Raw genomic sequence first — 12,927 nt, 5'->3', positions numbered from 1 at the left:
TGGTTTAGCTCAAAGTTTGTGAGGTTCAAGATGTAACTCACAAACTTTATGAAAGAATGAAGAGCTTTGGTGAATTTGGTAGGAATGAGGAGAGAAATTGCAAGAGGTTTTTTGGCTCTCAAAAGCTTGAGAAATGAGAGAGGCAAGGCCTCTATTTATAGAATTGGAGCAAGAGTAGTGGCAATTTGGTCTTTTGGCATTTGGTAATTAGCTTGTGTTTAATTGATGATTAAAGTGGTGTTTAAATGGTAAGAAAAGGTAAAATGAGGTTTAAGTGGGTTTAATGAAGGAGTTAATTTTGATGAGGTGGAAAATTGGTAAAATGATCAAAGAAAAAGGTGCCAAAATGATGTCAAGCTTCCCTCCTTATATTTTTTTGAATTTTGCCTGAAGGAAATCGATTTACCCAGGAGGGAAATCGATTTCACTCTGTTCCAGAAGAGAAATTGGCGCAAAATACACTAGGGAAATCGATTTACCCAGGAGGGAAATCGATTTCATGCTGTCCAGAATGTGATTTTGTTGAAGATTGCTGCAGGGAAATCGATTTACCCAGTAGGGAAATCGATTTCATCAGTCAAAAATGTGAAAAATGCCTTGTTTATTGCATGTCTTGGCTTGGTACCTACAAAACAAAAGCCTACAAAGAAACAAAGAAATATTTTTGGTATTTGGGTTAGTATAATATGCATACAAGGTAAACAATCATTGGTGCTTGATGGTCCCTCTTATTGATGAGGTGAGTGCAACACCATAAACAAAACTTCCAAGTGAAGCTCTTGATTAGTGATTGAGATATGAATGATATAGGATCTTAGGGTCAAAAATTGGGGTATGACAGTGATATTTGTAGAACTAAAGATTAATATTAAACTATCTGCAAATTATTGTTCAAAGATTGAGTTTAATCGAGTATTGTGTTTATCAATAATTGATGAATTCCAGAAGAATTCAAAGTTCGATAATCTTTAAAAGGTCGCATCTATAATATTATTGAATCCCAGAAGGATTTCATAATTTTTTTTTGTATCGATCTAAAAATTCATAACTTGTAATATGCTCATTAAAAGATTGTCATTCTAGAAAAATGACACAAATAATTTTAACGCATCCCAGAAGGATGGTTATATATATTTTTTAGATTATTGTATATAACAAATTATTTTTATAGTTTCTGAAGAACTTATCAAGTATCCCTGAAGGATAGAAAAATAAATTATTTTTATAGTTCTTGAAGAACTTATCCATCTCTGAAGGATAGTAAATCAAATTAATTATATGACGATATAATTTTAGTGATATAATATTGTTTGATTAAATATGTTTAATTTTATAAGGGGTAATTGTTTGATAATTATATGATAATATGTTCATATGAATGTGTTTGATTAAAGTGTTTAATAATGAGATACTATTATTATATTGGTTTTGAATTATACTGGAGGTATTGAATATCTTTGTATTACACAAATGAATTTGGACATAAAATGTATAATAGAAAAGCTACCGGCTTTTTTTCCTTGGGCTTGTACTACACTTATATTAGTACAATTTAAGCACATGTCATTGTAAACCAGTAGTTTACAAATTACACTTAAATGTGTCGTTGGTAAAACCGGTTGGGTCATCTCGGATATAATATGATGTGAATAATTTGTATTGAAGAACCAGAAGTTTCTTCAATCCATTAAATTTTTGTGTGTTTCTAAAAGAAAATAAAAATTTGAGAAATTGTGTTTTTATGACATTAATTGTTGCATCGACTAAAATATCATGCGTATGTCTCTACTCACAACCAGAAGTTTGTGAAATTATTTTCTCAACTAATTAGACTAAGATCTTGTTTTCTGGATTTTTTTATAGAAATTTCTGTATAAGTATCACATATATTATTAAAATTGATATTGAATATCATGTAATATATGTTCATAAAAAGAAAATGGACCTGAAGATCCATTCTTTAGACGTCTAAAGTTAATTTTATGCTTGATACTTATGAGATCATCAATTCTAAATTATATATTTGAAACACCCAAACTACGATATTAAGATATTTATTCGCATTAAGCCAACAAGATACTATATCTTAGTCCTCCCTAATTTATTCTAATATTTCTCATCTTAGTGAACATTTGGATGTGTTGTGTATATTCCAATTGCTCCAATATAATACATTAAGACGAGTCATGAAAGAATATTGGAAAAATATAATTAATATGACTCTCAATTTTGAGGATATAATTTGAGAAAATAATCAAATACTTGATTGCAGCTCAGTAGGCTGATTATCACTTGATAAATTAATTTTCCCAATATTAGGGGGAGGGAAATGAACAGCTGAAATTATGAACAAGAAGTTCAAATGAACAAGTTAAAATAAATTGTTGTCTTGATCCTCGTACAAATCAATATGAACCAAAAGTTCAAAATATTATTCATTTACAAAGTTTATGAAATAAATTATCAGCTGGTAATACTCCACTCAAAGTGGATTCTCCTATTGGATAATATAATATTGCAAATGAGTTGTAGCTGCGCCTGAAGCGTGGTATAAAAGTCGGTTCCAATGTTAAAAGTCCTCTACTAAGAAAAGAAACTAAAGATGACCCAAGTGAGGATATGAAAATGCTAAGAGCACTTTGATCTAATTTAATTTTCAGTTCCAGAAGAACAAATCAAGTACTTGAAATATGAAATCTCGATAAACTATGTCATGGATGAAATGGAATGGAACCGAAATTGAGATAACCAAATAAAGTCAATATTGACAATGTCTTTGTATACAATATAGCGCTAAAAGTGATCAATGATAATGAGGATCATGAGTCAAAGTCTGTTAAAGATTGTAGACTAAGTGAGAATTGGCCAAATGAATATATTCAATTACAGACGAATTAAACTCACTTTACAAGTGACTCACTTTTGGACCTGTAGTCCGAACACCTCAAGGTGTGAAACCAGTTGGATATAAATGATTTTTTATGAAAAAGAAACATAAGAATGATATAAAGTTTGATTTATTGCTCAATGATTTTCACAAATACCTAAGATTGATTTTGATAAAACATATCCACCTGTAGTGGATTCAATCGATTTTTTTATATTTAATTAGCCTTGTAGCACATGAAGGGCTTAATTTGAATATGGTGAATGTTATGACATCTTATTTATATGGTTCAATTAATAGTGACATTTACGTGAAACTCCCTAAAGGGTTCAATATACCAAAGGCACGTAATTTTAGATCTCGAGAAAACCACTCTATCAAATTGAACAAGTTTCTCTATGGATTGAAACAATCTAGACGCATGTGGTATGATCAATTTGTCCTTTTATTTTCATAAAATGATATGGAAAAGTATTTGCAATAATAGTTGTCTATGTGGATGACATAAGTATTATTGGAACTCCTGAAGAGCTTCCCAAAGCTATAAATTGCTCAAATAAAGAGTTTGAGATGAAGGACCTAGAAAAGACAAAATATGTCTAGGTTTGCAAATTGAACATGTGGACAAAAGAATATTTGTACATCAAGAAGGCTATATAGAAAAGTGCTGAAATGATTCTATATGAACAAATGTCACATGTTGCCTACTCCAATATGGTTGTTAGATCATTAGATATGGAGAAAGATCTTTTTAGGCCTCGGGAAAAGGATAAAAATTGCTTGGTCCTGAAGTACCATATCTTAGTGCAATTGAGGTACTAATCCACCTTGCTAAATATACACATCATGATATATCATTTGCGGTCAATCTATAAGTAAGATAGAATTATTCATCTACACAAAGAAATTGGAAAGCGGTCAACCATATACTTCATTATCTTAGAGATGCAGGTTACTTGTCAGATTCTCACAATGGTAGATCAGAAAGAGGTTATTTATTTACATGTGATGGTATAACCATTTCATGGAGATCTACAAAACAAATTATGGCAACAACTTCATAAAATCCTGCATAACTATTACCACTACATGAAGTCACTTCGAAGAAGACATTTTAAGTAACTACTACAAATAATATCATCTCACATATAAATGTATGTATAAGGGGGAGAAATAAATATTTTCTGCACTCTTTTTCCCTTCACCATGGTTTTGTCCCACTGAGTTTTTCTGGTAAGGTTTTTAACGAGGCAGTTCACAATCAAAGGATATTGTACTCTTTTTCCTTCACTAGATTTTTTTCCCACTGGGTTTTCTCTAGTAAGGTTTTAACGAGGCATATCCTCAATGGACATCCAAGGGGGAGTGTTATGAATAAATATTATTATGGATGTCCATATATATTCTTATCTTTCATCTTCATATTCCCTATTAAGTGGTATAGTAAGATTATGATTTTCACCTTCCTAATATCCTATAAATAGAGACCCATATTACAATGTAAAGCACACTTGAAATAAGATAAGATAATATTGCTCTCTTTCTTCTCTATCTCTCTTTGATCTCTCTATTGTTTTAGTTAGTTTTATAAGAAATTAAATAATATAACCCTTCATTTTAAAAATTAGATTTCACACAAAATCAACATAAAAAATTAACTATAAAATACAACATACAATAGAAAGTAGGACCATGGATCCTCTCATTCCCTCCTTTTCTCTCCTTCACAAAAACAAGTGTAGTAGAATTAATTGCATCAAGAAAAAATGATAAAAAGAAGAAGAGAGAGAAAATATTAGAGAGATATAGAGAGAAAAGTGTGAAGGAGATAATTGGAGAGAAGAAATTGAAGGAGAGGATCCAAGTCCTTGGTCATTTTTGTCGTCAAACTCCAAAAACAGAATACTTGGGTTAAGGTGTCGCGCCGATTGCATATGTTCATAACATCTACCATCAAAACAAAATATGATACAAAATAGTTTAAATTGATATTAAGTTTCTAAATTTTTTTTACATAGATATATAGTATCTAAATTAGTATAAAACAAAATAAGGACAAAAATTAATATACCTGAGACCGATGAAATATACTTAACAAATCAACTTTATATATTCCATTGTCAAAGTTATACTTTTCGTCAAAATCTTTACGCGTCTCAACAAATCAGGAAGCACAAGTCACGCCATATCGAACTGTATGGTATAACTTTGTAAAATTAGTTATTAGAGATTAGAATTGTTTGAAGTTTGGAAAACAATACAACTTGTTCCGTTTTCCAAACTTCTAACATTTTCGATCCCTAATAGTATAACTGTACAATATTATGCAATCCATTCCATATGGCATGATGTGTGTTTTCTGTTTTGTTGAGACACATAAATTTGACGGGAAAGTCCACCATAAATAATGGAGTATTCAAAGTTCATTTGACAAGTGTGGTTCATCGATTTCAGGTATATTGTTTTTTTGTCCTTCTTTTGTTTATATTAATTTAAAGGGAAAAGCTAACATGTGCCCCAAGGGCACAAGTTAATGATATATTTATAGAAATATTTTTTTGGAACGCGTGCATTCAATGTATTGAAATTTTAAATATGACTCTATTGCATTTAATTACATTTAACTTTTTCTAATTATAGTATCATTAACATGTGCCCTTAGGGCACACGTTAGCATGACCCTAATTTAAATACTATATGTTTACGTTATAAAAATTATAAACTTTATATTAATTTAAATTATTTCTTATTATATTTTGTTTTGATGGAATATGTCAAAAGAAGATGCAAGAATACTGATGCTACATCTCAATCCAAATATTTTATTTTTGGAGTTAATTAGACGAAAAAAAGAGCGCTACTTTATATTCTACGTTGTGTTATATAGTTGATTTATGATGTTGATTTTGTATGAAATATAATAAAATCTTAACTAATAACTTTTATGAATGAATTTTTGTTTAAATGGAGTAATTTGATTCATTTTAACCCTATTTGAATCCCTTCAAAATATTATTTTATTATGATTTTATTAAAGATTTTGTTTAAAATATTTAAGAGACATAGTTGGATAACAACATGAATGTCGACTAAGAGGTTACAAGGCATACATACACTTACAGTTTCCACCGTGAAGGCATGGTTCAGTTGAGACAGTTGGGTGAGTTGATTACTGACCACAATGAAACAACATTCAGTGAAAGTTATGGTAACATCTTAGCTCTCTTGTTCTCGCGTGTCAATGAATGGGCTCTGTCTACCCTTCTCCAATTCTATGACCCCGACCTACGCTGCTTCACCTTCTCAGATTATCAGTTGGCTCCCACTCTCGAGGAGTACTCCTACATTCTCAAGATTAAGATTCAGCGCAAGGTCCCTTTTGTTTGTGTGCCGGAGAAGCCCAGATTGGATTACATCGCCAACGCTCTTTATTTGAGCCTAAACTGTGAAGCTTTTTCTGCTGAACCTTCTGTTCTGGTGAACGCCATGAAGGCTCTTCAAAAGAATCAAGCTGATCTTGCTTCTCGTTTGGATAAGCATGAGGATACTCACAATGAGTTTCGCTCATTCATGAAGACGCATTCTGCAAGTACTTCTGAGATTCAAAACCTTCTGGCCAAAATAGTTTCCAAGCTAGGATAGTCGTACTGTGTCTTGGTCTTAGATGTTTTCTTGTTTATTGCATATGGTTCTTACATTTGCTTTTATCCTTTTGTATCGTCTGATATTTTATTGAATCAATGAAATATTATCTTCTTCACTCATATTGTTTTTCATTTGAATCTTTTAAATGCTTTTTGATGTTATGACAAAAAGGGGGAGAAACATGATAATTGATTTGGTTTACATTATCAGTTGCTGGGATTAAGTCTCAACATTCCTAACATTATTTGCAAGTTCTATGTCTTTGAGATTTTTTGCAGGATTGAAGATATTCTGAAAAAGCTAAACATGAGAAGCAAATACATTGGGAAATGCAAATCTATAAAGAAGCATGTTCTTGGATTTGAAGCTAGCTTAGTGCTGTGAAGCTTCAAGATCAGAAGCAAGAAGGAAGAATGTTCTGATATTCTTGTGGCAGAATATGCTTTAATACATTCTTATCCCTCATATGTTCTGATACATTTTTTTAAGAACTTATCAAAGTTTGCTCTGATATTTTTTTAGCATTGCTCTGATACATGTTCTTTCTTAAAAGAATGTTCTAATTCATTCATGCTCTGACGTTTGTAGTCTAGTTTGTTCTGAAACATTTCAGGATGTAAAGATGCTCTGGTACATTCAAGAATGTTCTGATACAATCAAGCATGATATGATTCAAGAAGAAATTCAAAGCTCTGAAGCTGTCCTATGGAAGCAAGAAGCAGAAGCTCTGAATGTTCTGAAGTTCTAGGCAAATGTGAACGTCTCGACTGAAATGGAAAATACTCAGGGAAGTCTTTTATTTATAAATTCTTCCAGTATTTATTTCAGGGGGAGATTGTTAATCTCAGGGGGAGTCACATTCACACACAATGTTTATATGCTTATGCTATAACTGTGTAATTGTCTTTAGTCATCTGATATTCTGATTGCAAATTCATATCAATTATATATGTTTTTGTCATCATCAAAAAGGGGGAGATTGTTAGAACAAGAATTGTTCTGATTAATATTCTTAGTTTTGATGATAACATTATATATGAATTTTGTATAAGACAATGTGGTACTCTAATCATATGCATTTTCCATTTCAGGAAATATATATAGAGTATGCACAATTCAGCGCAAGAAGCACTGACTCATAAGGTTCAAGTATGCAACATCAGAACATGCTCTCGCAAGACATCAGAAGATGGTCAAGCAGAATCAGAACATGGTCTATGAAGCATTAGAAGAACTTGAGTTCAGAAGCAGAAGCACTAAAGTTCTTATGGTATCACGCTAGAAGCACTTCAAAGTCAGAAGACAAGAAGATGCTCTGCACCAAGATGAATGACTCTGATATTCAAACGTTGTATCTTTAAAGATCAGATCAGAAGCAAGTACAAGATGACAACCTACGCTGACTGACAAAAGGAACGTTAGAAGCTATTAAAGGCAAAGTCAGTTAAAGCAGGAAAAGCAAGGCTCGAGGTAGTTGACAAAAGAGTGAAACATTAAATGCAATGTTGTACGGATCACGTTGTTAGAACAAGATTTGTTCTGATCAATATTCTTAGTTTTGATGATAACAATGTATATGAATTTTGTATGAGATAATGTGGTACTCTAATCCTATGCAATTTCCATTTCAGGAATCACATAAAGAGTATGCACAAAATTAGCGCTAGAAGCACTGACTCAGAAGGTTCAGCATGCAACATCAGAACATGCTCTGGCAAGACATCAGAAGATGGTCAAGCAGAATCAGAACATGGTCTATGGAAGCATCAGAAGAACTTGAGATCAGAAGCAGAAGCACTGAAGATTCTCATGGTATCACCTAAGAAGCACTTCAAGGTCAGAAGACAAGAAGATGCTCTGCACTAAGCTGTTTGACTCTGATGATATTCAAACGTTGTTTACACAAACATCAGATCAGAAGCAAGTACAAGATGGCAGGCTACGCTGACTGACAAAAGGGACGTTAGAAGATATTAAAGGCAACGTCAGTAGACACAGCGAAAGCAAGGCTCGAGGTAGTTGACAAAAGAGTGAAACATTAAATGCAATGCTGTACGGATCACGCAACGCATTAAATGCTCCCAACGGTCATCTTCTCAAACGCCTGTAAATAGAAGTTCTGATGAGAAGCTGAATAACAACACTTTGCGCAAACTTACAGAAACGCTGTCAAATTCAAAAGCTCTCAAACTTCATCTTCAACCTCACTACATTGCCGTTGTAATATCTTAGTGAGATTAAGCTTAAACTTAAGAGAAAAATCACTGTTGTGATAATAGCTTATTAAGAAGCATTGTAACTCTTATAAGAATTTGTTTACATTAATTTGTAAGAACTAGAGGAGATCAAGTTGTGATCGGATTCTCTAGATAGTCTTAGAGGGTATCTAAGCATTGTGTTCCTAGAGTGATCAGGTTGTGATCAGAATACTCTAGAAGACTTAGAGGTTATCTAAGTGGAAAACCATTGTAATCTTGTGTGATTAGTGGATTAAATCCTCAGGTGAGGTAAATCACTCCAAGGGGGTGGACTGGAGTTGTTTAGTTAACAACGAACCAGGATAAAAATCATTGTGCAAATTGTTTTTATCTTACAAGTTTTAAAGCTACACTTATTCACCCCCCCTTTCTAAGTGTTTTTCTATCCTTCACACGCAACGCATTAAATTCTCCCAACGGTCATCTTTTCAAAACGCCTATAAATAGTGAAGTTCTGATCAGAAGCAAAGTTACGAATTTACAAACCAATTTACGAACAACTTTTGCAAACTTGCTGAAACGCTATTGAATCAAACTTCATCTTCAACCTCACATTACTTTTGTAATATCTTAGTGATATTTAAGCTTAGAACTTAAGAGAAATATCACAGTTATGATTATAGCTTATTAATAAGCATTGTAATACTCTTGTAAGAATTTGTTTTACATTTATTTGTAAAAGGTTCCTAGAGTGATCAACGTGTGATCAGAATACTCTAGAAGACTTAGAGGGTATCTAAGTGGAAAACCATTGTAATCAAGGTTGATTAGTGGATTAAATCCTCATGTGAGGTAAATCACTCTAAGGGGGTGGACTGGAGTAGTTTCGTTAACAACGAACCAGGATAAAAATCATTATGCAATTGTTTTTATGTTAAGAGTTTTTAAAGTCACACTTATTCAAACCCCCCCCCCCCCCTTTCTAAGTGTTTTTCTATCCTTCAAGCATTACATTAGATAACCATTATGTATACTTCGCTTCGGAAACAAACTGGTCATTAAATAACCCCTTAACCGTGCTAGCAGTGGCTTCAACTTTTTTTTTGAGATGGTCTCCTTCAATGTTGGGAGACATCACACGCGCTAGCATCCATATTCAGTTGGTGGAAAACTAACTACGCCAATATCAATGTCAGGCATCTCATTTGGGGTTATAGCGAAAAGGTCTGCGTTATCCTATAGGCGTTCCACCATACTCGGAATCACCATCTAGTATCGGCCAAATCTCGGCTTCACGAGCTTATAGGTCGAACGCACCAGGATTCCTTTCTAGGTCAAACACACCAGGATTCCTCAACTCTCCTTCTACTTCTGCTTTTGAGGTCATGGCTGACGCTAAAAGATCCATCTGAATGATTCTTAATCTGTTTCGCTTCATCTACGTCGACGGTTACTAGGACCGACCTTCCTTATGAGTTGTGATATGTCATCTTCAAATGAATCAGAGATGCTACTACATCTAGTCTCTCTAGGAAAGATCTCCCTAGGATACTCTAAAGGCGCTCTGACACTGTATTATCCAAAAATTTCACTTGTTTGGTGCTTATTAGATCCATCGTATACGTGTAGAGGACGTTACATGAACTTCCGTCATCCACAAGGAATTTAGTTAGATTGCGATAAGCTTATCACAATCTAGAAATCCTAATCCTGATCGATCTTTCCCTCGCCAAATATCTGCATTAGCTACGAGTATAAAGTGATTCAATAAAGGACATGTGCTAGATGATGCGATATCACCGAATTCGTCGATCAATGATACCTGGTGAATGGTAGATTCAAGGGATGCATTCGAGATCTTAGACATGGCTATTAAAGTTATTGTCTCTATCTCTCTTGTTGCAGTTATAGATATTATTTCAGATCAAAATTGACTTGAAGATGAAAATTAGCGAGAATCAGGCGTCGATTACTGTAGCAACCTGCTCTAAAAATTAAGCTCTTAGAGTCGCCACCTATTCTGAAGGGCGAATAGGAAACCCTACGCAGTATAGAGATTGGGGTAAGATTATTATAATCAGGTCGAGGGAAGGTGTTAGGCACCCTCAACCCTTTCCTAAGGTTTGTATCTAAGATGAAGGTTTATGGCAAAATTATAGAGGTTAATAGCTAATGAAATGAGAAGGGCGAAAAGTGAGATTTGAAAGAATTGAGGTTTTAGGGAAGGGGACTCGCCTTGGTTATCCAAGTGCCTACGTATCTCCTTAGGGAGAATCAGAGTCAACGTAGTTCGGGCACATGGTTGTACGCCTTAGAATTGATTGTGAAATGGTTTGAAGGCTTTTTGAATGGCCTGTCGTAGTTTTGAAATGCAAATGTTCGCAAGGTATTTTAATTACCTTATCGTAGTTTGAACATCGCAGTATTGAAGAGATGAAAATCTGTAGTGTATGGTTTAGTGTGTTTAACCTAAATAGATTTAGTCGGGTCGAGAAGAGAATTAATTAAGGGTTAATGTTTTTTCTTTGCCAAATGGGCAGTGGGATTGGGCAAATCCTAATATGTTGATGACCTTTCTAGGGTTGTGATTTATATAATTAAATTGGTTAGAATAAATTAAATCGAGAGAATCGGGAAAATAATTGAGGAAGATTATAACCCTAACACTAATTCTAGTTTTATTATTCTAATCCTAATTTTATAAATTAATTAAATTAAATACTATTAATCAATATTTAACCTAAATATTTAACTAATAAAATAAATAAAAATATTAAATAAGACCTGGTTATGATCCAGTACGATGAAGCCTTGAGTGTCCATGGTACACCTTGCAATTCCAGGGCGTTAGATCTGGACGATAGGAGATCTTGTGGCTGATACGTGAGGGCGTATCGTGCTCCTAATGAACTTGCGTGCATGGGATCTGTGTATAGAAAGAATTGGAAAAAATGCAAGGGCCAGGGATCGAGCCCTGGACCCCTGGGTTACCAAACTCAAGTCCCACCTCTCAACCAAACGCTATTAGCTGTTAACAAAACGCATTCAATAAAATAAATACAAGATAATGATGCATATGGGAAGAGTCAAAGTAAATGTGGGCCCCAGATTGATGCACAGCGAATGAGAAAGAGAGAGAAAAGTTTGGAAATTTGACTCGCCAATCAAAGATGGAGAGAAGGTGTGTTGCTTTTGACTGGCCAATAGGATCCTCCAGATATGCCACGCACGCTCATCATACAGCCTGGGGAAATCACACCGCCAGAATAGTTGTTCCGGTTATCCTCTCCGATCAGCTCCGGCGTCCCAACCTGAAAAATACAAAAAATAAACACGTCCAAGGCACCCTACCCCCCTATTTCGGGGTCTGTGAATCCATTGGCGTGGTCATCTTGCACTGAAACGGCCTGCAATATGGAGTTCTAGCTCTTGGTCGTGAAGGTGCCCTAACAATGGCAACCTTCGAACCCTGCGCCTAAGCTTCGAACCAACACGTTAAAACGATTCTAAACAATATTTTGGACACATATGAATACAAAAAGACAGCATATATCGTGTGAATCGAGATATCTATGATTGAAGAACTATACCAACTGGTGTAACCAAAGAGGACGCTTCTGGGCTGTCTCAGTGTCGTGCGAAGGTCTAGATCGGCTCCTTGATACCTCAGGATGCAGATGATGTGCCTGGAACTCGTGGAGGATAGCTGGAATTTGAGATTCGATGGTGCAAGTTTCTTCTTCAAAGTTTGAACCCTAAACCCTCTTCTTTGACTCCAATTCTCGTCCCCCTTTCTGGATGCAACAACACCCCTTATATATGTGGTGGAATTAGGTTAAGTCTTGGGAGAAAATCATGAGAACATTCATTGGAGAATTTTGCACCAAAACTTTCTATTTTTGGCTCTATCATATCTTTTTCTCTCTCCACGAAATTACCTTGATTCATTCTTAGAATATTCTTCCAAATTTGATAGCAGTAAGATCTTATTCTAATCTTTAATTATTTTTATCATTTATTTAGTTTATATTGGCTTTTATGAATAAAAATCCAATATAATAAAAATAAGTAAGTAAAAAAAGGAGAAGAATAGCATCATGGGCTTCTAGTGTACTCATGACTAAGTTTAGAAACTCAAACCTAGGCCCATTAACTAAATAGTCAAGTATTGGCCACTTTACATTAGGTGCATCTCCT

The sequence above is a fragment of the Vicia villosa genome, unplaced genomic scaffold (assembly GCF_029867415.1).
Source record: "Vicia villosa cultivar HV-30 ecotype Madison, WI unplaced genomic scaffold, Vvil1.0 ctg.002260F_1_1, whole genome shotgun sequence".
Classification (NCBI taxonomy): Eukaryota; Viridiplantae; Streptophyta; class Magnoliopsida; order Fabales; family Fabaceae; genus Vicia; species Vicia villosa.
The sequence above is the reverse complement of the archived record's forward strand: the minus strand, read 5'-3'. Positions refer to the sequence as shown.